The 23,046-nt window shown below is 43.8% G+C and overlaps 1 protein-coding gene and 1 pseudogene across 1 annotated transcript in view; both read right to left on the bottom strand.

Annotated features, from left to right (window-relative positions):
• LOC127209532 (acylcarnitine hydrolase-like) overlaps positions 1 to 23,046 on the bottom strand; it is a 71,254-nt gene that overhangs the window by 39,251 nt on the left and 8,957 nt on the right. The window lies entirely within an intron of this gene.
• Positions 750 to 7,268, bottom strand: LOC127209530 (acylcarnitine hydrolase-like; annotated as a pseudogene).

Here is a 23,046-nt window from a genome sequence, read left to right as displayed (position 1 = left end):
TTTACACATTCCACCAGGAGAGGGCACAAGATGTAATCCTGAGACCTCTAGCCAGAGAACTGTTTGTCACCACACAGCAAATCTGTGGGCATCTTGACCCTGATTTCTCAGTCTGTACAACAGAACATTTGTGACTGTTGTTTGTAAGTTACTAAAGTTATGGTTTTCTGTTTTGGGCTGTGGGTCTTGCTATCTTTCCCTGGCTTATGTAATCCTCCTATTTCAGCCTCCAACCATCTGAAGCCACAGAAGCTGTGAGTCCAAGTTGTAGTTTATCATCGTTTGAGAAGAGCACTGTGAAGCTAGTGAGACTTAGAGAATGCAAGTTTTCTGCTGGCAATTATAAATATGAAAACACATGAACTTGCAGAGAGAGGATACAGGATTTGATGAGGTCATCCTGCCTAATCAACAATCCCCGACACTTGACATTTGAAGAGGGCCTGGAACCTGGAGAAGAGGAGAGTGAGGATGGGGAAAAGATAATGAAAGGATAGAAGGAAGGAAGGAAAGAGGAAAGGAAGGAGAGAAGGAAGGAAAAAGAGTAGCCTAGTTCCAGTGAAGGGTTAAAGAAGATAGGGTAATTTCAGGGTTCACACATAAGCATTTACTGAGGAATTTATTGGCTCTAATAAAAGTTTTCCCAGAGGGTTTGACATACACATTTTAAAAAGGAAATGCTAAGGTTAGAAATGCTTCAGTGAGTGCTAGAAAAATAAAAAGAATTAAATGGATTTGTAACTTCTGAGTGACCCCATCTGACCTCAACCCCACACGACTTTCCTGACATGGGAGACTACATCGATGTGTGCTTGTCCTGAACTCCCTTCAGCTCCTGGATCTTCTGGGGCAGAGTCTTGGTCCAGAACTGCAGCCTTCTGGCCTTCAGGGCTCGGCCCACAGCAGGATGGATGTCCAGCTGCAGGTACTGCTCCTCATGGTCCAACATGGGCCAGTAGGGTAGACCCTCGCTGTTGGGGTTCCTGTGGACATGCCACCCAGCAAAGAAAGGCGAGGTCATTCTGGTCCAAAGCCTGATGCTCTGATTTGGGTCAAGGCAGTGGAACAATTGGGCCAGTGCTTAAAGAGTCTGTTGGGATAGGTGTCCTGGTGTGTGCATACAAGGGTCACTCACTAGTCTCTGCTCCATATGGGGAAAAGTTACTTGGCCTGTTTTATGACTTTCTGTAACAAGCCAGATCTAAAGAACAGTTCCATAGCACTATATCCCTCCAGTCAGGTAACTGTGAGATGACCATTACCTGACAACTGCAAAGTATCTGCATAAATGTGCTATCAGGTGGGGAGGACTCCATCATGCGATAGAAGATCCACGCATGCTGAGAAGGTGACCACCCAAAAGGGAGCCCTAGATATGGGTCCACATGTGTAAGGTTGAGATAGGTGAAAGTGGGGGAGAGGTGTCCTCACCCATGGCTTGCAAAATTGGTCCAGTACTTCATCATCCTTCTGTTCAGAAGCTTCTCCTCCTCAGTGAAGTTAGCTGAAATCATGAGGAAGACAAAGGTCCAAGTATATGCCACCCCACACACCTGTCAACTCATTTTCACAGTCACCGTCCCATCTGTTGTCTGACCCCAGACTATTGGCTTTGTTGCCTCCCTTATTCATTATCCAGGACCCAATATCCATGCTTCTAATTGAATTCCTGCCCCAATGTGCTGTCAGGTCCTGCATCACAGGCTAGACTGGAAAGGATCCAGATTCAAAACTGGGGAGCTATGATATAATACACATTTGATTATGTCCGATTCCAAAACATAGGTTTCCTCAAATGGACCAGGAGCTCAGGACTGCCCCCAGGGAGTCATCTGGGACCTCATTAAGCTCAAGAAAATCAAGGGAGACTCACGTGTCATGCCAAAGAATGAAGATCCAAAGACAAAAGGAACCTCATCCCCATGGTCAGCCTTCACCTGGGGTGGCCTATTTGCCTTGAGGAAGCTGGATTGATGTTGGAACTCATAGAAGTAGACAGGGGCATGGGAACCTGAAGATGGGGACAAATAGTGACATAGTTTCCCCTCACCTGAAGTCTTTCTGTCACATGTTTGGTGACAAGATGCCTTAATATATTGTTACCTAGAGTTATAAAAGTTAAATGAGAGAGGCAGCTCTAGGCTGGTACACTGGCTATGGAAATCCATTGGCTAAGCAGTGCCCATGGCCTTCTTAGCTGACTGGGTTTGTTAAGTCAACTGAGTGGCAGCAACCCCATTTTCTCCTCTCTATAGATTTCACCATTCAAACTACACATGAGGAGACCTGGATACCACACTGCTCCACAATGCTCAGCCCTGAACCACAGCCCTGAGATACTGCCCCTATGTCTTGTCATGGTTGTACTCACGCTGAAAATGTGCTACTTGGAGTGCAGGGATCGCAAACAGGAAGTCGCCCATCATCTCTGTGAACTGCATTTGGAGGGCTTGGGGATCCTCCGTGTCCCCCATGTACTCTTCCATTAGCAGGTCACTACACTCAGGAGGCAGCCGCATCTACACCAAGGAGATCAGGAAGCATGAGAATAGGTGTATTCTAGGTTATGTAGGCATCAACCTTTGGTGTTGAGAGAATGGGGCCTGTGACGACATTGGCTATATGTTAAAAGGATCATGTTCTGAGGATCTCACACTGAATCACACATACATACTGGCTTTTATTAATAAGGACACTGTGTGGAAAGAGATATGATAGATCCCTCTATTGGACAGGAGCAGAGGTGCCTCACCATTTCTGCTGCTGCAATCTTCATAACAGCCTGCAGGTTCTCTCTGGTTATTTCCTTTATTAACCCAGCAGTGCCCAGGCCCTGGGAGGCAGAAGACCAACTTAGTGGGATCTGATGGACTTGAATTAAAGATGTACTCTGTTCCCACTGTTTATCATATGGGTCTCTAGGCTTCTATAGGTTTGGAACTCTGCCTCACCGTAGGAAGCATCCAACCGTATTCATCATCGTTGACACCAATAATGCTGGGGACAGGGTGAAAATCCACAGAAGCCAACAACTCTTTAGGATGTCTGGGTAGGAACTCCCCATCCACCACACCAGGGATCCTCTTGAAGACCTGAGGGGCATTGAAATCAATGCTGAAGGTTAATGAAAATAAATATCCTGATGTCCACTGATTACCTCCACTATTTTCTCATTTCTTACTATTTTCAGGGTGATGTGTTCACCCTGGAGGAGAGTCTACACTAAGATTAACCTATCTTGATGTCCATTTTGCACACAGAACTAAAATAACACAAAGTCATAAACATGAAGGGTTTGGCTCTGAATCCCACCTCATGTAGACCAGGTGCTTCCAGACACAAAACTTTCCCACCTCGTTAATGGTCAGAATCTCTGCTTCACTCTTGCCTCTCAGACAGCGCACCAGGGCCTCCGAGTCCTTGGCCTCACATCCAGATAGGTTGGCTACCCTCTGAAAAAGGAACAAGCAGGGACAAGAGTTGTCAATTCCAGCTCAATTCTATTGCATCTAACTCCTGCACTACACTGGGTGCTGTGTGGATTGGAGTAAATATAAACTGTTCGCGTTTCCCTATTGCTCAGAGGTGAAAGCCAGCAGGCAGTGCCCTTTCTAGATGTGCACCATTTCCTTCTGTTTAGGGTAGTTGTGTTCTCCACCCATCGTTCTGTGTTTCATGCATGAGGGAAGGAGTAAGTGTGCCAAGGTTTGTATATGAAGGTCAGAGGGCAAAGTCTCAGTCTTCACTGCTGTCCCCTTATTTGAGAGGGTGTTTTATGTCTTGTTGCTGCCTACATTAGCTGAGCTACCTTGTATTTTTGGGGGAATTCTCTTGTCTCTGACTCTCACCTGATCAGAGGAATACCATATTACAGATGCATGTTATTATCTCCAGAACATTATGGCTTCTTGAGATTTGAACTTATGTCTTCAAGATTGCACTACAAGACCCTTTTAAAAACCAGTGAACCAGCCGCAAACCCATGCATAGTTATTTTGGCCAATGACAGAAGGAGCAGTTTCCTGGTCAGATAGCACACTCACCCAGTAACAAGAACAGTGGATAAATGATGACCCCTGAGTTACTCAGAAATTATTTGGAAGAAGTTATATTCCGAGGTTCCGGTTCCCCCCTCCGCCAAACACACACAGAGAACAGAACACCACAGTACAAGAATATGAAGGCTGAGGCAGCTGACTAGGGCTATGGTGGTTAAAGGAACTTACATTGTAGACCGTCTCAGCGGTGTCAGAGATGAGGTCAGGCAGCACAGCCACCCCACTCTCCATGATGGCTCTGTGGAAGAGTCCTCAGGACATGGGGGACACAACATGTGAAGACACACTTGTGCTACCTGCTGACACGCCAAAAATAGTGACCTGGGCAGGGTTGCCTCCAAAGTGGGCGATGTTCTGCTGGACCCAGCGTAGGGCAGCCACCTGGTCCAGGTAGCCCCAGTTGCCTCTGGCATACTGGTCTCCGGTGCTGAGAAGTGGAAGGGACAGGGATCACAGGATTGTCTGGGTTCTTCTTAACTACCATTGCTCATTCAAGCCCTCAGCTCACCTGAAGAAGCCCAGGATACCAAGACGGTACTGAATAGTGACCACCACCACATCCTCCATGGCTGTCAATAAGGATCCATCATTCATGGAAGCTGCGCCTGTCACCAGTGCCCCACCGTGGATCCATACCATCACCTGGAAAAGTCAAGAGAAATGCCACAAAGCTCCCATTTGGTCCATACTCTTCTGGTCTGCTTATTAGAATATAGGTGACCTCAGTGTTGAGGGGCTGAGCACCTAATTGGTTCTGCAGGGCCCTTGTTGTAGAATGAGACCTGGTTTTATCAATGAACTGGTGACTTTGATTGCTCAGTGTTGTTGTGGTCTGTGGCCCATACCCAGGTTTCAGTGGCATAGTGGCTCCTTTGGCCAAAATTAAACAATACTCTCCATCAGAGTCCACCCTGCAGTGGAGCCCAGGTTACTTTTGTCCCTTCTAACCATGTTGGGGGGAAAGTCCTCGCCCCAAGCGGATCACGGCTGACACTCACAGGCAGGCTGGAGCCCTCATGGGCATGAGCTGGTGCGTAGATGTTGAGGTACAGGCAGTCCTCGGACATAGGGATGGGAGGCAGGGTCACTTTCATCCTCTTCAGGCCTTCTGTATTTTGCAGACACCTGATGAAAACAGCAGACAGATATTCCTAGAGATGTATGGTAGTCAAAACCAAATGTCAGTCTAAATTTTTATTTCTCAGCCACCTTCTTCTCTGTTCCTCATGATATCCTGTAAACACATATTTCCTCTCTAAATCCCCTCCAACCAAGGCTAAGGCCACAGGCTTCATAAAAGCTGGTGTGGAGCCAAATTTCTAGGGAGGCCTCCAGTCATGTAAGAACTGGATGTTATTCTTTCTGAATCTAGGAAAGAGAGAGAGAGAGAGAGAGAGAGAGAGAGAGAGAGAGAGAGAGAGAGAGAGAGAGAGAGAGAGAGAGACTTCTAGGTGCCTCATGAAATGATGGGCTGTCTGTGGTGACATTCGCTGAATTGTATAAGAATAGAAAGTGAGCTAAGCACTAGCAGGCAGGCAGACATTTTCTAGTCTCTGTTTCTGGTTATGGATCTGATACTCCCAGCTCCCTAATTCTGTTTCATGTGTTTTCCCCAGATGATGGATGGTAATCTGGAGCCTATAATAGCAGTTTTCTCCTCTAAGTTGCTCTTGTCAGTACTTTATTACAGCAACAGAAAAGAAACTAAGATTGCAATCTTGGAGTGTTCGTACTCACACAGGTGCTGGAAATATCAATGGACAATACTGCCTTAAAGGGAAGTAAGAAGCCTTCCATCCCATATAAGATTCTCAGGGAACTTCTTTTGCCTATGGTGTCTCCAGAGGGAATTCATTACTTGCTCCACATTCCATGGCACTTGGCCCTGTAAGTTGTCACAGTGACTGAGAGCATGGAGGTCACATGTATCCATATGGGGAAAAACTGCTGTGTGTCTGAGATGGAGAAGCATCTCAGCATGGCCCAGAGCTCAGAGCACATTCTGACCCCTGTGCCTGAAACGCTCTGGGTCTAGAACTTACATGGGCGGATATGAGGTCACTTCTCTCACACCACTCCATGGCTCAGGGGCCTCAGGAGGTGCAAAGCGCAGTGCTCCTACAGGTGGCTTGGCAAACGGAATTCCCAGGAAGGTCTGGACAGCACTGTCAGTGTCCTTCACATGGAGGAGACTGCCTTGGACCTGGCCTGTGTGTGTGTTTCTGATGGGCCTGGCCTCTGATGAGTCCTGACCTGTGGATGGAGAGATGCCATCAGGGTTAGTTTTCTGTGACCAGCTGCCAGATGACAGTGGGATTCCCATCTCGCCATTCCCAGGGCACAGGAGAAGGGAACCCAGGGCCCCAGTTCAGCTGTGGGGTGTGAGTGTGGAAGCTTCCCTGTCCCTCAGGACCAGGAACTTTTCCTATTGCTCTTTTGAGGCGCTTCAGAGCATTTCTCTAGCCATGAGATCACACACTCAGAGCCATTTGGCCGCATGAGTTTAGGATTCTTGTCATTCTTATCCGAAGTCAATAGTAGCTACAGTCACAGCCATACATGAGAAGGAGAAAATGCCTTCTCCCTTTGCTGTGAATTGTTTACTGCTCTCTCCAGAGCTCCTTACACTGAGCTGTCTCCTCAGTGTGGAGTGACCGTAGGTGTCTCTGACCCTCTATGTGCTAGTGGGATGACAACATGTGTGGGCTTTAGTTGGGGAATTGGTAGGCACATCTTTGCTATACTTTCATCTATTGTAGCAGTCCTCAACCTGTGGGGCAGGACCATTGGAAAACACATATTTCTGATGGTCTTAGGAACTGAGACACCACTCATTAGCAAAATTACAGTTAGGAAGCAACAACAAAAAAAATTAGAGGGTTTCTAAAATCACTGGATATATGTATTTTCCTATGGTCACAAGCCACACTTGTGAACCACTCACCTATTCTTTCCCTTAGCCACCCACCCCATGCCTTCCCTCCCACAAGCTCAGCCTGTGACTGACATGCAGAATTCGACAGCTGTCACCCCAGTCAGTCCCCGTGGCCTGTATAGGGAGCCTCACCCTGCACATGGAGGAGGAGAAGCAGGAGTCCAAAGAGCACAGCATTCAGCCAGCTGCGCAGTTGGTTCAGCGGCATCATCAGCTCCAGGCCTGAGTCTGAGCTGCTGGGACGACCACGCTTCATCCACAGAAAGAGCCTGTGAGCCTTGATTAGGCAGGAATTTAAACCAATGGGATGTAGGCGGGAACTTGCTGTGGTGGATCAAGGTTCTCATTGTAGGAGAACTGATAAGTTCAGAAGGGACTGGAGCCAGTGGCCAGGAGGCAGGGCAAAGTCACCTCTGCTGTCTCTGTTCCCTCTTTGGCCTCCTGGAAAGGCACAGCATGGATTCTCAAGCTCTTCTGGAACCAGGAACACTGTCCCCACACCTGGGCAGAGAGCTGTAACAAGAGAAGCCAGAGACTTTCTGTGACTGGGTCACATTCACGATGTGACATGAGAGACAGGCAAATGCAGGCCCTCTGAGTATGACCTTCATCCTCAAGACTCCCTTGAGCTATGAAGACTCAGTTTACTGAGCCTACTTCCAGCTTACTATCCTGCTTTACTAGTGCCTGATGCCTACACTTATCTTAGGATCTGCATGGACCCTCTGCCTGTTAGGTCACATTTATTTCAATGAAACATCCTGAAATTCTGATGCTTTTAAAGTCCATAGCACGTATTCACACCACTATAATATTGTGTCTCCTGGAATGGCCAGTTTTTCCAAGATCAACTTCACAACCATTCATCCATTTAACAAATAATTTTAATTATTTGCACTTATTGCACTCATGTACACATGTGGAGGCATGGTGTCAAGAGCCACCCTATTAAAGGAGCTCACTAGGCATGTGGGATATCTAGGAGGTGATCTGGTATTTGCAAGGTCTGTACCATGATGCACCCCCAAACTGCTTCCAGCCTCTGGCACGCTGTCAGGAGCCATTGATTTGGGGAAGTTCTGTAGGCAGAAGAGATCTCTGGAAGGGATCTGGTATTTGGCAAGGTCTGTACCGTGATGCACCCTAGAATTGCTTCCAACCTCTGACTACTGCTCCATCTCTCTAAAATCTGGCATTGGAGTCGGGCATTACCAACTGGCGCCTTCGAACAGGGACCTTGGATAGGTAAGTCGATGTGGATAAGCCCTTCCTAAGAGCCTAAAAAGAATAAATGAGCAAGCAGAAAGAATCCTGATATAGAGAAAGAAACGTCAACCACCAGTCTAACTGGCCCCGGAAAAGAAATAATCTGGCCCCAGAATAGAAAGAAAGAATCATCAGCTTCACTCATTTATTTTTTTTTTTCAGGTTTTGTTTTGCTTTATTCTTTGATCGAAAAATATGCTTACAGGACTGGAGAGACGTGTCAGTGCTTCATTCATTTATATATAGAGAAAGAAATGCTGGTCGCCAGTCTAACTGGCTTCAGAGAAGAGAAAAAAAGAAACAGAGAAAGAATCGTTAGTCTTAGTAGTTCAGATATAGAGAAAGAAGCATCAGTTGCCAGTCTAACAGGCCCGGAACAAGAGAGACAGTAGCAGAGAAAAACAACCTAGTCTCTTTTGTCAGTCTTAGAGTTGAATTCACCTGCTGCCATTAGCGCAGGCCAATAAGCTATGTGCCATCAGCACCTAGCTGCATTCATGGGTACCAGCAGTACCCGACTTCTGTCAGGTGCCATCACCTTGGATTTTGTTGTGTATATCCCTTAAATATCCCTCAAGATGGGACAAGGTAAATCCACAGATAGACAGATTTTCACCAATGTTATCAGACGTACTCTTTAAAAAAAAAGTTGAAATAGAAACAGATATTAAAAACCAGTTGAAGGAGACTGGAGGAAAAGGCATGCCGATGACAGTGTTTACTATATGGAATGTGCTCAAACAGGCGTTAGCAGATGAAGGAGACCCCCCACATAATGTAGAGTCTCTGGCCTCTCTTCCTCATGAGGGAACCCCTTTGTTAATGTCCCGCCCAGGATCTAGGAACACTGTTTAGTAGAGCAGCCTCAGGAAAGCAGTTCAGAGAAAGGCTTCTCTCGGAGCTACAAGATTTGCCTTAAGTGACAAAGATTTTTGGGTTCAAGAAATTAAAAGCTCCCATCCATTATCCTTTATACTACATATTAACACAATGTTTTATCTTAAAGATCTAGAAATGACAGGTTACACAATTAGCCTACTGCCTTCCAAAGAAATGCTGGTTTACACTGATGGTTCAGCTTCAAAAAAAAAGGCTGCTTTGATTCCTAATATACACATGGATACTTATTTTCATATATTCATGCTTCTGCCTGATCTAGAGAGGCTTTCAAGGTTATGGTGCAGCATTTATTTTACTGTTTAAACATTTTGGATATGCCTAGAACTTTAAACACCTTACTGATTGTACTTCAGCTTTTAAAACTTGATCTCTAACTTTAACACACACTCCGCTGATACTCTGTAATCCAAGGAGACAGGCTTTTGTGGAGCAAGCCCACCGGGCCTTAAATGCACAAACATCTAAAATTACAAAAAGGAGATTGTAGATATTCATCTCCTCATCATATTTTAAATGATGTCTTATACCTCTTATGAAATAAAATGGCCTATTAACTAAATGATTTAAAAGACTGGATGCCCATCCCGTGAGACGTTTTATTTATCTTTTCACAGGACAGTGATCCATCTTCGTGAGTTCCTGACCAGCTAATTGAACCTTATGGCAGAGCAGTCGCAGACCAGACACGTCCCAAGAATGCCCCTCTTCAGCTCAAAGACTTCCCTCTGTTGCCTTCTTTATGCTCCACCTCATCCATCAACATTTCCAGTTTCTCTGCCTATCTTGGATACCTCAAAAGAAAAGGACACTGAGGACATGGCTCCTGATGATCCTGATGGACTCTGATCCTGTGTTATTTCAACTTCGGCTGTTATATATCCAGGAATTACAAGGCACATATATGGGACTATGCATAACATTCCTATGAAAAATGCTATTTGACTATTGTGCAAGTTCCACTGTAAGCCCTGATGTCTTTTCTCATCCGTACTTCTACCACCTTATCTTATTCTCTTAAAGCCTGGATATGAAAACTTCACTTCACATGCACTGTAATAGGCTGCTGATGACCTTTTACAACCAAAGAGATTACTACCCTTATTCTGGATAATAGGATCTGTATGCCAGTCAGCTTCAGCTGCCTCTCTAAGACAACAGTTTCACTCTGTTAACTCTGTACACTGTTTGACTCAAATATTTCCTTAGCTCTGATTTCCCAGGATATATTGACCAAGGTTTTAAAGATAAAATTAATGCCTTAGATGAAGCCATCCTCTAACTCAGATTCAATATATTAAGGCACCTCTAACTACCTCAAGTCGTGCGGATTATAAATAGATCTATGTTACTCCTCTGCCCTGCAATGGATCAGAACGTCCTGGGACCAGGCACATGCACACCCATGAGACTTTTGGATTAGTTTACAACTTGCTATTAACAGAATGGAAACTCTACATTCTCAATTAGTGCTGTCAGTCACTCATATTCACAGGGATCCTCTGCTGAGGATCTGGCTAGCTATTTTTCTAATATGATTAAAAATTTGTTGAAAATACTTCCTTTTGGAATTCCTCATAAATTTAGGAATAACCGTGGGATGGATCACCTTACTTTTGTTTATTCTTCCAGTCATCTTCAAAGAACTAGGAACTGCAGTCCGTTCCACCAGAGGGAAATTCACACTCTTCATTTAGTTAATTTAAAAGGGAGAGATGTCAGGAGCCGTCCTGTTAAAGGAGCTCACTAGTCATGTGGGATGTCCAGGAAGTGAGCCGGTATTTGCAAGGTCTTTACCGTGACTTACCCCCAGAATTGTTTCCAGCCTCTGGCACACTGTCAGGAGCAATTGATTTGGGGAAGTTCATTAGACAAGAGAGATCTCCGGAAGGGATCTGGTATTTGGCAAGGTCTGTACCGTGATGCACCCCAGAATTGCTCTCAACCTCTGACTACCCTGTCAGTTGTGCATTGCTCCATTTCTCTAAAATCCGGCATTAGAGCTGGGTGTGGGGGTGCATGCCTTTAATCCCAGAACCTAGGAAGGCAGAGGCAGGTGGATCATTGTGAGTCTAAGGCCAGCTTGGTCTACAAAGCAAGTCATGGACAGGCAAGGCTACATTCAAGGCCAGCCTGGTCTACAAAGTGAGTCCAGGAAAGCCAAAGTTACACAGAGAAACCCTGTCTCAAAAAACCAAAATGAAAAAACATCTGGACTGGTGCGAGCTCTTACTTTCTGGGTATTGACCAGCTTTGATTGAGCAAGCTTCCTACAGGATCTTGTTTGAGGATGCACTGTTTGTCTTTCAGATGACTTAATCTCTGAGTATGGAATTCCTGATTTGATTCAAATAGTTTAATAAGTTAAATTGTTTTAGCTCTTCTAAAACAATTTTGGAGAGTTTATGGCTGCAATAAATACCTTTGTGGACCTCCAGATGCCTCACTAGGGATAGCCTTCTAGCAGATTTGTGGTTTCAGATAAGCCTCCATTACAGATGGTACCAGGAATCTGGGTATTCACCATAAATATAGGCAAGTTGGTTTAAACTTCCCAGGAACCCAAGATATGATGGGACAACCTAGAAATGTCTCAACTAAGTACAAACCTTAATGTCTATATATACAAACTGTTCTGTTATAATTCCTTATACCTTGTCACTTTGACTTTGTGGCATCATATGCTGTAACTTTACATTTACCCTGCTTCTTAGAATGAAAGACAGATAAAATTATTGTCCTGAACTCATTATGAACTAAGAGATAGCTGGGTAATGTATAGTTAGATCAGCCTTAATTGGAAAGTCATATATTATCTTTGTCACTCTGAATTCACTGTGAACTTATGCAATGGATACCTAGATAAGAAATGTTTAGCTTTAAAACATATAACCTGTTGTATTTTAGAATTCATCTGTTTTCATGATTAATTGCCCTTTTTTGACTATGACATAATTCCCCTTTCTCAGAAGCATAAGTACAGTGACCAACAATAAACAGCCTTGAAATTGGGACGCTTAACATCCGTTGAAGTTGAGATGCCTAACTTCATCCACCTTTTCTATTGAATGCATGTGTGTGTGAGTGGTTTGTTTTCTATCTCTCTCTTATTTCTTATTTCCCTGTAGATTTACAAATAAGTTAGCAGACTCGGGGGTTTACCATCAGCCTTTTAAGGACTAGCGGGTCTAAGCTGCTTTTACAGCCTCAGCTACAGGAAAATTGTGGCCAGTCTCCAGAGAAGAAACCCTGGGCTCCCTTTCCTCTTTCTTCTTTCAATCCGGATCAGTTGCCTGATCCATCAGCTCTGGCCACCCAAGAGATAAAGCAAACTGGAAGGGCATCCGCATCCAGCCCCAGAGACCCTAACCTGGACCTCTCCAGAGCCGCAGCCAGGCATTAACAGCATGAAATGCTCCCAGGCCATGGCTTACATACGGAGGTGAAAGGAAAATCTGTGTTAAGACTGTAGTCTCCTTCCACCGTGTGAATCTCAACATTGAGCTTCTGTCACTGGGATTGGGGGAAGCTCTCTTGCCACAGCCTGACTGTTCTCACTCTTCTTTTAAAATTACATGGTTTACTCATTCAGTTTACATCCCAATGGAAGCTCCATCCATCCCGTCCCTCCCCCTGTCCTGCTCCCACACTTTTTCCCCTTTATCCCATCCCCTTCCACTCAATCAAGGAGATCCTCCCCCATCCCATACAAACCCACAGCAGCACATCAAGTTGAATTAGAACTAATCACATCAGCTTCTACTGAGGCCAGACAAGGCAGACCAGCTAGGAAAAAGTGATCCAAAAGCAAGCAGCAGAGTCCACGTCAGAGATACAGTCCTCCCCAACCCCACTCACTTGCTAAGAGACCCACTTGTAGACCAACCCACACATCAGTTACATGTGTGTCAGCAGCCTAGGCCTAGTCTATGCATGCTCTTCGGTTAATGTTTCAGACTCTGTAAGCTCCCATGGGCCTAGTTTAGTTTACTCTGATATTATTCATAAGGAGTTCTTGTCCTCTCTGGGACCTTCTATTCTTCCTCAAGACTTCCTCAGCTCTGCCTAATGTTTGACTCTGGGTTTTGGCATCTCTTTGATCTGCTGCTGGGTGGAGCCTCTCAGAAGACAGCTCTGCAAGCATAACAGAGTATCATTAATAGTACCAAGAGTTGGTTCTGTCCCATGGGGTGGGTCTCAGGTTGGGCCAGTCATGGGTTGGCTATTTCCTCAATCTCTGCTCAATCTTTCTCCCTGCACATCTTGTAGGCAGGGTAAATTTTGGATCAAAGTCTTTGAAGGTGGATTGGTGTTCCCCTCCCTCTGCTGGAAGTCCTACCTGGCTTGGAGGTGGCCACTTCAGTGTCCATGTCCCCTGCAGGTAGATGTCTCAGCTACAGTCATGCCATATCCTCCCAGGAGCCTACCCTGTCACAGGTCTCCAGCTTGTCTCAGAGATGCGTCTCTCCCTTGGTTTTTATTCTCTCTCCCAACCCTCTCACCTCCCACCTCTGCTCTCCCCATATCTCATCTCTCATTTCCCTCCCTACAACTTCTTCCGCCCAGCTTCCTCTCTATTCTATTTCTTGTCCTGAGTGAGAATAAAGTATCTTCCCTTGGGCCCTTTTTATTACTTAGCTTCTTCGGGTCTGTGGACTGTAGTATGTTTGTTTATTCCTGTACTACACAGCTAAGATCCACTTATACATGAATACATACAATGTGTTGTATTCTTTTCCAGTTGCATGCATTTGCCTGCAAATTGCATGATTTCCTTGTTTTTAATAGCTGAGTAGTGTCCCACTGTGTAAATGTACCACAGCTTCTTTAACCATTCTTTGGTTGAGGGACATCTAAGTTGTTTCCAGTTTCTGGCAATTATGAATAGAGCTGCCATAAACGTAGTTGAGCAAGTGTCATTGTGGTATGGTGGAGAATCTTTTCAGTACATGCCCAAAAGTGGGATAGCTGGGTCTTGAGGTAGAACTATTCCCAATTTTCTGAGAAGATGATAGGGTGGATTCCAAAGTGTAGAATATTGCACTCCCAGCAGCAATGGAGGAGTGTTCCCCTTGTTCCACATCCTCACCAGAAAGTGCTGCAACTTAAGGTGCCAGAGTGGTTTAGAACCCTTGGGCTTCTCCCCTTCTCTGAGAACAGGGCAGTGGGTGTGAGATTGGGACTGGGAAGAGAGGTGGAAAGATTTTGGATCACACCAAAAAGTTATTAAATTTTAAAAAGTATTATTTAATGCTAAAAAAAAAAAGCAACTATGTCTCTATGTTTATAATTTTCCCACCTCCCATCAATTGCTTTGTCCCAGGTCCCAACTTTAGCAGGCACTCCCTAGGAATCCACAGGACACTCAGACAAGGGAAGTACGTTGACTAACTACAGATCTTCACCTCTCCCTCCATTCCTCCAAGTCCCGTATCCCAGTGGCATCCTCAAGTCTGTAGCCATCTTAATATCTAGCAAAATAGACTTCACACCAAAGCTGATCAGAAGAGATGGGGAAGAACACTACGTATTCATCAAAGGAAAAGTCCATCAGGAGGACATTGCAATTCTTAACACCTATGAACCAAACATGGGATCACAGAAGTTTGTGAAAGGAACATTGCTACAGCTGAAATCACATAATGATCCTCACACACTGATAGTGGGAGGACATTTCAATTCCTAACATCTATGAACCAAACACAAGGCCACAAAAGTTTGTAAAAGAAACATTGTAACAGCTGAAATCACACGTTGATCTTCACACACTGATAATGGGAGACTTCCATACCCCGTTCTCACCAATAGACAGGTCACCCAGACAAAAACTAAACAGAAACGTTGGGGCTAAATGATGCTACAAACCAAATAAGCTTACCATATTTATAAGATGTTTCATCCAAATATGAAAGAGTATATCATATTCTCTCTCAGCACCTCATGTTCATTTCTTCCAAACTGACAACATACTTAGGCAAAAAGCAAGTCTCAACAAATACAAAAATAGAAGTGAAATTATTCCGTGCATCCTATCTGATCATCATGGGCTAAAGCTGGCCAACAACAACAGCAACAGGAACAACAGAAACCCATGGATACTGAGCCACAACTTTCCCCATAACATAGATTTAAAAATAACTGAATACTTTGAATCAGCATCCAAGAAAACATAAAGAAGATCATCGCCCATGATGAGTAGGCTCCATCCCAGATGTGCAGAGATACTCTACATAGGTAAATTGAGAAATGCAGTCCACCATGTAAACAAACTGAAAAAAACCACATAGTTGTCTCACCGGATTACAAAGAGGCCTTTGGCAAAATTCAATACTAAGAGATGACGGAATTTCTCAACATAAGGCAGTTTACAGCAGGGCCATGGCCAACACCAATTTTGATGGAGAGAAACTGAAAGCAATTAGCAACAAGACAAATTTGTCCACTTTCTCCATGCTTGTTCAATATAGTACTTGAATTCTAAGCTAGAGCAATAAGACAACTGAAGGAGATAATGGGAATACAGATTGGTAAGGGAAAAGTCAGAGTATCACACTTTGCTTATGATATGATAGTATACATAAGTGACCTGAAAAATTACTCCAGAAACTCATACAGCTGAAAAACACTCTCAGCAAAGAACCTGATACACAATTAACTCACAAAAATTAGCCGTGCTTCTACATACAAAGAAAAAGTGGACTGAGAAAGAAATCAGGGAAATGTATTTCCAATATTACATATAATATATTATATTATTATATATTTTATATATGTATAATATCTTGAGGTAACTCTAACCCAGCAAGTAAAAGAATTGTATGATAAAATTTTCATGTAATTGAAGAAAGAAAGTAACAAACATACTAAAAGATGGAAAGATCTCCCATGCTCATGAATTACTAGGTTTAACATAGTAAAAGGACATCCTACAAAAAGGGGTCTACAGATTCAATGCAACCATCACCAAAATTTAAACACAATTTTCCCAGAAATGGAAAGGACAATTTCCAACTTCATATGGAAACGTACACACACACGAACACACATATTAGCTAAAGTTATCATGATTGATAAAAGAACTTCTAGAGTTATCACCATTCCAGATTTCAACTTAAACTACAGAGTAATAATAATAATGATGATGATGATGATAATAATAATAATAATAATAATAAATGATGATGATGTCAATGATGACAACAACAGCAATAACCAGCATGCTATTGGTACAAAAAGCATACGTGTTGATCAATGAAATTGAATCAAAGATGCATAAATCCAAACACCTATGGGTGCCTGATGTTTTATGAAGAGGAAAAAAAATTACATCATCTTCAACAAGTGGAACTGGTCAACTGAATGGCTGCATATAGAAGAATCCAAATAGATCCATATTTATCGCCATGCGCAAAGTGCATCAAAGTCCTCAACATAAAACCAGATATACTGAGTCTGATAGAAAAGAAAGTGCAGAATAGCCATGAACTAACCAGCATAGGAAAAGACCTTTTACACAGAACCAAGTTAGTACAGGAACTAAAATCAACAATTACTAAGAGAAACCTCGGGAAACTGAGAAGCTTCCCACGGCAGAGGACACGGTTACTGAGGCACAAAGGAAGCCGATAGAGTGGGATAAAATATTTACCAGCTACACTTCTGGTAAAGAACTAATATTCAAAATATATGAAGAATCCAAGAAAATAGATGTCAATGAAACAAATAACCCAATTAAAAATGGAGTGCAGATCTACACAGAGAATTCACTGCAGAAGAAACTCACATGGCTGAGAAACACATGAGAAGTGTAGAATATCTTTAGCTATCAGAGAAATGAAAATCAAAAGCACTTTGAGATTTCACCTTACACCTGTCAGAGCGGCTGTGATCAGCAAAACAAACGGCAGCTCATGGTGTGAAGGGTGTGAAGTTCATGGTGTGAAGGGTGTGAAGTCAGAGGCACACCCCTCCATTGCTGGTGGGAGTGCAAACTGGCACTTCCCTTAATAAATTGGTGTGGTGGTTCCTACGAAATATGGGGATCAATCTACATCAAGATCCAGCTATACCTCTCTAGTGCTTATACTCAAAGATGGATGGCTAAAGAAATAACCCAGATGATCGTCAACAGATGAATGGCTAGAGAAAATGTGGCACATTTACACAACGGAGTATTACTCAGCTATTAAAAAAAATACAACATCATGAAATTTGTGGACAAATAGACGGAACTAGGAAAAAACATCCAGAGTGAAGTATCCCAGATCCAGAAAGTCAGACACTGTATGTATTTGCTTATATGTGGACATTAGCTGTATGGTCAATAATAACCAAGCTACAATCTATAGAACCACAGAGGGTAGGGATAGAGCAGGGGACTAGAGGGAACAGGGTGATCTCATTGGGAATAGACAATGTAATAGATAATTATGGATGGATGAGGGGCTGGAATGGGAGGTTCAGTTGATGAAGGAGAGTTGGGGTGCTGGAGAAGAGGACATAGAGCGAGAGAGCCAAAACTAAGAGGTATTTGAGGGGTAGAGTGGAAACCTAATACAGTAGATGCTTTCTAAATTATGTACATATACAAAGGTGATTTATATGAAATTGCAAAATAATGGAGGAGACAGAGTATCAACTAGCGAACTTTTGTCACCAAATGAAGCTTCAAGTAGTAGGATTAAGTCACATCTAATTGAGTTTTTAGCTTTTGAAAAAAGCCCCCATTGGAATCCCCAAGCAAGCCAGGCTGCTCCTAAGACTATAGTCTACTCGCCACAAACTGACAGACAGCATGGTCCCACTGCTGAACACAACACCTACACAACTCATTGAACATGGAGAAGTCTAGCTGGTGCCTACCTAGACCCTTCACCACAACACACTAGTGTCTTTGGTGTAGGAAGGTACTCTGAATACTACCAAAAGAGAAACATAAACACCAGACTAGCCGCAAAGACTTTGATCTACAATGGTGTCCTTCTTGCAAGATATGCTATAGCAATATTGGCACAGAGATGTGAGAGTAGCCAACCAATACCTGATTTGACTTAAGGCTCACTCCATGAGATGGAACTCATACTCAATATTGCTTGGTGATCAATAACCAGGGACAGGGTATCCCAGGGACATAGGGTACAACCAAATGTGCCTGGACCAAAGGGAAAAAAAATAGTGATTAAATGACTCCTAATAATATTCTGCTACACCCATGGATAAGTGCCTTGCTCAGACATCATCAGAGAAACTTCATTCTGCTGTAGGTCTCTAATTCTAGTGCCTTCTCTTGGGTTGTTTTTTCTTTTGTTGGTTTGTTCTGTCCAACTTCAATGTGACAGTTTTTGCATTATTTAATTGAATTTTTGTTATACTTTCATATTATCTCTTAATATCTTAATATCTTATGAGACACAGAAAGGGCGCGATTCAGAATGAGAGGTGAGGTAAGGAGGAATTGGAGGAGCAGAGGAAGGGAAAACACTAATCAGGGTATTTTATGTCAGAAAAAAATGTACTTTCATAAAAAGAAAAGTATATTTAAAGAATAAAAAAGAGTTTAAAAGTTGAAAAATAGCTTCCTTAAAAAAAAAAAAAAAAAAAAAAAGAACTTGTTCGTATGGGAGTGGAGAAAATATCCAAAGAATCTATTGCAAATGGGCATCATTACTACACACCCAGATAAACAGTGCTGGCAAAGACATGGAGTCACTGGCATGCTTACACATGGCTGGAAGAAACGCAAAATGGTGTGGTCATTTTGAAAGACAGATTGGCATTCTCTTCAAAAGATAGATGTACACTTGTGCTTTGAGTCAGCAAATAATCTCTTTGGGTTTCTAGCCCAGGATGTAAAATATATCACAGAAACTCACACTTGAAATGTTTGTAACTGCTTGAATAAAAGTAGATTAAAAAATAAAAATCCAGCCCGCTGCCAGGCCAGCCCTGACAAAGACACTCAAGCACCTGCCCAAGTCCTGCAAGCCCAAGGTGGCTGGAAGAAAGACACACAAGCGGCCACTGCAGGCACTACTTTGATGTGTGAATGTGTGATGGAAAGATGGGAAAGGTGGATGTGAGGTTGAGAGATAAGAAAGAAAGCAAAGCCAAGGGTTTTATACACTGTTGAGAAAGGTGGAAGTGGAGTCCCAACATCAATGAGGAACAGGCACATATGAGGAACCTGCCCAACCACCTGAGACCATGGTGACGTCCTGGCCCAGGCTGTGCTTAAAGGTCATATTTTGGTCAGTGGTCCTGCTGCAGCTGGTGTCTGTGTCGATGTCTGTGGCCTGAGTTACAACCAAAGGCAATGTTGCTGTCCGTGTTCTGGGCCGAACCAGAGACCATGTTGTTGACTGAGGGCCATGCTGTGCTCAGTGGGGGAGATGCAGTTCTGAGTTGCCTGTGAGGCCACGGTGACATGCAGGCCCATGCTGCTGCTAGAGGTCATGTCTGGGTCCTGTTAAAGACAGAGTCTCTGAAACTTTCTAGGCCACCTGAGGCACAATACTGAGCTGGCCCTACCCCTCACCAGGTGCAGCATTCAGAGAGCAGGTCTGAAGTTCACCTGGGAAGCTGAGAAGCCTGCCCTAAGCTGGAGAGATGCCCCAAGGGCATGAGCTGGGAGAGCTGGCCCTACCACTCCTCTGCCTTGAGGAGCCATGGGCAAGAGAGGGCTGCCCTCCCTCCACTGGCCACCTGTGACAGGAAGGAGGGTGGCCCTGAGGGCATGAGAGCAGGAGAGCTGGCCCTGTCCCTTGCCACCTGCAGTGCTGGAGAACTCACCCTGGTGATGTGAGTGTGGGAGAGCTGGTGGGCTGGTCAACCCAGCTACCACCCAGGCCAAGATCCAGAGCTTTGAGGTTGCCTACCCCACATCTACGGCCTCAATGAGCTGCTGGAGCACATGAAGAGGTCAGTCCTGTAGATCCAAAGCTGCAGGATCTCCATGATGCAGGAGAACAACAGGACAGCTGAGGGGGGTCACAGTGAGGATCCAGTATTGGCCGTGTAGCAAAGGCCTCAAACAGGCCAATGATATATTGCAGTGAATGTTTGCAAGTGAAGATGTGTGGACAAAAGGGTATAATATGGGACACGCTAACACACTACAGCTTCTACTACAAGATATTTTTTTAAATTCTGTTTTATTTTGTTTTCTTTGGGTTTGGGAGGTTGTAAGGGCAGAGAGTGGAGATGAAGGAAATGATGGGAGATGGGTGAGACTGGGTTACATGATGTAAAATGCACAAAGAATCATATAGAAAGGGAAAAATAAGAGCAAAAAACAACAAGATTAAAAATTCCTCAGGTGTGCATTGTTGTGATCAAGCTGCACTCTGGCCTGAGCCAGTTGCTCCATATTGTATTAAACAGTACCTTTGTGGCCATGCCTTACACAGAAAGACTAGCTAACAAGAACCAATTGGTTGGTTGTATTTTGAGAATGAAGGATGACCTTCACCTTGCTAGACACGTAACCACAAAAGTCATGCTGTCCTGTGGTTGATGGTTATGGCAGAGTCTGGTGCTTAGTATTCAGATGTTAATTGCTGCCCCCCCCAACACACACACACAGGATTCTTGCTTTTCTACAAGCAATCCCTCCTCACCTATACCAAAATGATACGGTGTCCCCTTACCTCCAAAATGATTCCATGTTGGCTAAATAAACTTCCCTACACACCTGGGTATGGCCAAGGGTAGGCTTGGAGGATCACTGGAGGAAGGGAGGAGGCAGGCAGAGAGAGAAGAAGGAAGCAGGACCACCATGGGGTAGCAAGGAGAGACCATGTGGCCAGGAGGAATGGCGGTGTTGGAGAGAAACAGCCCAGATGAAAACCATACACAAGTATCTGTGGAATCATGAATGGGAAATAGCCCTGACAGGAATGATTAGAGCAAATGTCATGGGACATGGGGTTGGGACATAACAAGGTATCTGCTCAGCCCCAGGTAAAATAAGAATTATTTAAAATTCTATCAGATGTTTATGTCTTTTGTTGATTATGATAGTGGGGCATATAAAACCACTATAATAACTTTTAATAATAAACATTATTAGCCAATTATATTTCTACAACAGTTGACCTTCAAAGTAGTGGGTTGGAAAAATGGAAAGCTTGTCACCCTGAGAAAACTTCTTGAGACCAAGTTGGTCAGAAGTAGGAGTATGTTGTAGTCTCAGGGTCTTGGATGGAGGATCCAATCTCCAAATGACACATAGAAAACTCTTCCAGATGGAATGCAGGTTAAGCACAATTTTACAACTTCAGATAATGATATGAAGTACAAGACAGGACATTTATTAGCCAGGCCAAAAAGTAGATAGTGTCAACAATGAAGTAAAAACTTAAGTCATGTGCATGGACAATCAGTGGGAGTGTGGGTGTCATGGGGAACCAGGAGATTGAAAAAAGCCAGGATGACCAATACATATAAAGACAGTGTCTTCTCATGGAGACAGGAAATAGGAATCTTCTCTGTAGAACATATCTGAACCTCTTACATACTCACTCTACTTGTAAGACACTCCCTACAGTCAAATAACTTCACATATGTGCTGAGATCATGCAAGGGTCGGCCTCACAGGGTAAGCAGAATCCTTGGGGGTAAAAACAAACCTCAGCATACAAAAAGGAAATAGCTCTACTCTTCTGGCCACATACACACACAGAGACAGACACACAAACACATATGCATACACACATAGACACACAAACATACATGTATAGACACAAATACAGACGCACATACACACACACCCTCAAGCTCAAAAAGCTAATAAATACCCAGACATACTTCTCATAAAGATTATACCACCTGCCGCTTTGGGGCAGAAATAGATGACATTAATAGATTGTCTTAAATATCTTTCATAGGTGACATTTGATTTGCAAACAAAAGTTGGTAGACACATTTTTCATTGTTGACCACCACGGCGGCCAATATAGAGACCTCTAGGTGCTATGTTCTGAAAGCTTATGCATCACATCCCTGCGGTGAAACCTTGTCTCCAAGGAGATGATAGTAAGGGTTCAGTCTTTAGGAGTTGTCACAGGAGACCAGGAGACCTTAAAAAGCTGGTACTGAGAATTGGATCCCGAGTCTTGTGCATTCTGGTTAAGATCTCTACTACTGGCATGTATTCCCATAACCTTGGAGTTTATTTATCCTTTGGTGATTTCATACATGAACACAGTGTGTCCAGCTCTTGAACACCATTATTTATCCCATCTGTCCAGTTGAAGACAGAAGAGTCAATCTCTGGCATAGAGACCTGGTCCTCACCACGTAGCACATATGCTGGTATCTCTACCTTGAGCTTCATGGTCTCCAAAAGTATAAAACAAATGTTATGAATCATACATGATCACATATGTATAGCATATGTACTATTGAGAGGCAGTGCATGTATACAGGATGGGTAGCCCTTTATCCTGAGATCCTGAACCCCTCATGCTCCAGTCTTTCCAGGAGCTGAGCCACAGACATCCATCTCGGACTGAACTAGCAGCAGCTTATGCTGACTTTCAGGGCAGCTGGAACTGATGGAGACAGCAGGTCTGCGGCTCATCAGACGTGTTACAAATCAAGGCTAAATTTGTAGACGAGAGAAACCTTGGTGGCTGGTAAGAGATGGACATAGAAATTTGACACCCAACCAGCTCTGATGTAGACAATTACCCCAAAGCTTCTAAAGAGGGAAGACACAGAGAATAGGATGTAGGATCTTTCATATGTCAGGTAAGTCCTCTACCACAGAGCTGTATTCCCAGAACCTTGGGGGGTTTTTTTCTCTCGGAAATTTCATAAACAAACATAACTGTCATATGCATGTGTACCCCCACCACTCCCAAGACTCCTCACGAGCACATATTTCTTCCC

Source organism: Acomys russatus, chromosome 26 (assembly GCF_903995435.1).
Source record: "Acomys russatus chromosome 26, mAcoRus1.1, whole genome shotgun sequence".
NCBI lineage: Eukaryota > Metazoa > Chordata > Mammalia > Rodentia > Muridae > Acomys > Acomys russatus.
The sequence above is the reverse complement of the archived record's forward strand: the minus strand, read 5'-3'. Positions and strand labels throughout refer to the sequence as shown.